Source organism: Falco rusticolus, chromosome 2 (genome assembly GCF_015220075.1).
Source record: "Falco rusticolus isolate bFalRus1 chromosome 2, bFalRus1.pri, whole genome shotgun sequence".
Classification (NCBI taxonomy): Eukaryota; Metazoa; Chordata; class Aves; order Falconiformes; family Falconidae; genus Falco; species Falco rusticolus.
In genome coordinates this window covers 34,094,784-34,099,505 of record NC_051188.1, presented here as the reverse complement: position 1 = coordinate 34,099,505, position 4,722 = coordinate 34,094,784, and positions in this window count along the sequence as shown.

Genomic DNA, 4,722 nt, shown 5'->3' with positions numbered 1-4,722 from the left:
TAAAAAACAGCAATTGCTTTCTGTACTTTTTTCAATGTATAAAGTCTAACAGTACCATTACTTACCTGCTCAAGAACTGTCAGAAAAGGAAAACAAGGGGATCAGCAAGTGAAACACGGAAGGCAAAGTGAAGGGAATTTGACTGTATATGAACTCGACTGTTGCTGTCTTTTGTACCTAAGGCCACCTTGAGGCAACCCATGACCTGCTTCTCCCTGCCCCCTCCAGTAAAAAAAAAAAAAACCACAACCAACCCAGTCTCCTGCTGAAGACAGAAAAAACACCCCTATCTTGTAGGTAATTTCCATGTCTACATGTTCTTAACAAGATTAACTCTCCCTAAACAAAAGCTTGTATCAGCTCCTTTCTATAGGCAGTCACAAAGGACTTAAGCAGCAAAAAAAGCATCCTACTTACGGACCTTCACATACAGCACGTACATCTTGAGAACTCTCCTGTACGCACCATGCCAAGAAAGCCCAAGTGATCATAAGAGAAACAGGTACGCTACTTAAGCGGTCTGTGACTAGTAAAATTGCCAGAACTACAATACCGCCCAAGTACAACACAGAGGGCACAAGTTATCCATTTCCAAAAGACACGCACAAAATGCTGTCCTCAACTCAAGCTTCAAGTAAGAAAGATTGTATTTACCTATATATCAGATTAAAAAAAAAAAAAAGTGCTCTTGCTGTGGCAAGGTTGAAAAGTCTTAAAGCGCAACATCTAATTTTAAAGTGAATGTTCTGAAGCAACATAGGAATGACAATAAAACCAATGAGCCAACAGTATGAAAAGACGTAGCAATATTCCCCGCAGTGGAGGCTCAGACAACAGTTTTAACTACACGCAGTGATCCTGTTCAGTACGGTACAGCATTTATTGCCAGTGTCGAAGACCATTTTTCCACTGCCACCACAAACATAGTACCTTGCACACTGAAGAGGTTACAACATGTCTGCGTTTGAGGGGGCGGGGAGGAAGGGCTGCTCCCTGAACCAGACCCTGCACTAGCAGAAACTAGTTCAAACCTCTCCTTTGGCCAAAGTTTAGGGGAGGAGGAAAGAAAGAGAGATGAGTTTGTTATCAGTGGTGTTTCCCACCACAGGTGGCTGGATGTTGGTCAGAGGACCATAATTCTACTACCCTTAAAACTTAAATACCCATGTGATTGTGTAGTAGCAGAATTAGGATGGCAGAGCAGATCAGAGTAGAAAATGAGGATAAACTCAGGCTGGTGGAAAAGAGAAAGAAAACCAGCAACAAAGCCATAGGGTTAAAAAGACTGAAAGCCAGTGACGGCAAGGCACGAGGAATTTCTTCTGTATCTACAGCCCCCTTTCTCCCTACTTACAAAGAATGAACCCGAGTGTCTCCCTTTGTCCTTTTTGATATGGGAACCATCCTCCACTTGTATCTACACTGAGAAAATAAGAAGCTGGGAAGATCTGTCTTCTGCCTCCCATGTAACACTTCATCCCTACTGCAGCACGAATAAATTCAAGAAAGTTTCAGTGAAGAACAGATTAACCACTTATTCTGAGCAGTGGGGGGGAAAAAAAAAAAAAAAGATAGAGAAGCATAAAACTACAGTTGGCAAAGAACGTATTGTTGATTGGCACATCAGTCAGGGTGGACAGAATCTCTGCTCAGAAAGGGCAAGAGTTAGACTGAACCAGGAGCACCACCATGTTCTGCTTCCGAGAGGCTCAACAGATCTTTTACAAACACGGTGTGTATACCAAAGATGAGAGGCAGCCTTAAGCCACAACAGACGGGCATTTTCTATGACCCCAGAACAGCAGCAGAGAGTAATCCCACCTGTGGTATTAAATAGGAAAGCTACTGTTACCTCTTGCTGTCCTGCTCCCATATTTGCAACAGGACTATAGATCAGACACTAAGGTGAAACTGCCTGGGTCTTGCAGACAGCACTATCTACAGATGATCAAAAGGCTTGAGGAAAAAAAGCAAGCCTCAAGAGAAGTTTGAATACCATTAAAACATCATCCACTTTGTCCCTGCAGGTAGTTCTCTGCCTCCAGCCAACTCACTGCCAGTGCTGCAACAAATTGCACTCACTGCCTCCAGCCCCGAAGAACATTCCTTGTCACTGGTACACTTCACAGCCTCTACTCAACCTCCTCCCTTCTCTCCCTATCTTTCTCTTGACCTAGGGCTTCTGGAACCATTCTGTGCACGTGTTCTGTCAAGAACAAAACACATACTGTTCACAAAGTTCACGAAGCACCTTCTTCCCAGCTTTATAAGGAAGTTTTGCCTACTGCTTTGATCCGATCCCTCCCCCCACAAATCACCACCCCACAGCGCAACAACAGCCATCACTATTGGTTTACCTGAATTCTAAGGCAGAACACACAGAGATGACCTGCCTGTGCTCAGAGACACGCTGGAATTATGGTTAGACCTGCAAAACCTGACTTACAGGATTGAGATGGACAAGGAGGTCTATCACTTGATTGTTACAAGTTTTAGCCCGAAGCTAAAGCATTATATTTGCATTACATATGCCTCGAATACATTAAGTAGCAATGCCTTTTATTTAACTTTTTGCCTTAAGCTAAGTGAATTGAATCCCAAAGCAGTTGAATAGTACGCATTTAATACAAGACTATATTGTGCTCATGTGACGAAATAGTCCCATGGACATTCTGTAAGTGAAAGCAGACAGAGGAACCCCTGCTGTGTTCTCTTCAGTAAGTAAGAGAACTTGATTGGCAGAAGACATCCTCAAATTACTTTTTCATTTTTATTTAAGAGATTTTTATCTAGGCTTTTCCCACAGCACGTCTTTACTAAGCGCTGTTAAGTGCTCTGAATGACATTTATAAAGTAAGGCTGGCCAGGAGACAAGAACCCAATTTTGTGACAAAGTGAAGCGCTCAGGCATTTGTCTTCCTTCGTCATTAGAAAGCAAGAAATGCCTTTCAGAGCATAAATAAAAAGCAGCAAAGCACTTACCCAGGAGAATCAAGTTCAAGTCCCTGTTCCAAATCAAGTCAACTTCAAAGTTAGCATCCCATATGGACGGGAAATGCTCTACATATTGAGCAACTAGCTACTCAGGATTCTCCAAAGGGCAAGAAACTCCTCACTGAAGCTAACAAATCTTCACTGAAATATGCCACAAGTATATCCTTTGAGAAACATATTCCAAGAAGCAGACATTGCTCAGTAAGAGTCAAGAGGTAAGGCACAACAAAAAACTCCTTGTAAATTCAACGCACCTCCGTTCACTGTATTCAAAGACCAGGATAACATTCAGTCCTGAAGGTCATAACATTTGAGCTTTGGAAAACATCAATCAATTCTGAAGCTCAAAGTGACTGAAAGAGAAATCCACCGCCCAGCTCGCACTATAGGATAATCACGATCTGAGCACATCAAGAAACCACAGTGATTGCAAGACTGTAGTCGTAGTCTACAGCTGCCCAGTGTGACAATCTGAAGTTCACAGCCACAGCATACGTACAAAGCCAAGCTCTCTTTTTAAAACTTGTAAGAATTTAAAATCTTGGTATCTATCTACTGCACAGGCATAGTAACAATAGCAGGAAAAACACTACTGCATTTTCCCTGCAAAACCTAGATTCCTAGTCCTCAGGAGGAGCAGAATACATCCTTTCTTCCTCCTCCTTAGTTTTCAATCATCTTTTATATACATACATTTATCACTGTAACAGCTGCGGACTTGTCCTATTAAAACACCTGTTCTAATAGCCTTCATATTTTACAAAACTCCTCCAATTCTCACTGTAGTAAAATAACATATCAAATACAAAGAAAACAGGTAGAACAACAAACAATATGGGAAAACCTACATAATTAGGAATGTAAGGCAAAGTAGCAAATTTAAAGCAGCATCCAGTGGTTAGCAAGGAAGGAAGTGGCTTTCAGGGTGCTGCCAATATTTGCAATTCATGCTGTTTTCTAGAATCTTAGAATATTTATGAATTTCTGAATTCCCATGAGACAGCAGCATGTGGACTAGGCACACTTACCGTAACTCTGTGAGTTCCTATCTTTCACAGAATAGTTCAGGTTGGAAAAGGACCTCTGGAGGTCACTTTGTCCAACCCCCCCTGTTCTAGCAGGGTGACCTAGAGCAGATGCCCAGGACCACGTCCAGATGGCTTTTGAGCATCTGTAGGCCCCGACAGACTTGTACCCAAGTAGTAGAAGCACAGGCAGCATTTCTTACATGTCTCAGTTCTTTTTCTGTAAATACAATTATTTACAATTCGATCATGATGGAAAAGCTGCACTGATGGAAACAATTAAGGACACATGAACTCTTCTTTAAAATATAAACAGGTTTCCAATATTCTGAAATAACAGAGCTTAAAGCAACCGCTTGCTAACTTTGATTTCAGGTAATTGCAATAGATCTTTCTTTATGAATACAGAAGGCAGACAGAGGACCCACTTTTCTCTCCAAATTTCCAGCCACAACTGACTCTCTCCCTCCCATCACTGACTGCAGTTCAACCTATCACCCAGGTGAAAGGACTCCAAAAGTGGAAATTTTGTGTCTGCATCAAGAAAAGCAATCTCATCCTCTTAAGTGAACGCACATTTTGCTCCTATACTTGCCAGCTTTTGGGTGTTTTTAAGCAGTGTATTCACATCCTTACTTACATGCTTTAAGTGATTCCCCCATCAAAAACCAAAATTACTAAAAAAGAAATGAAACAGCTTCTG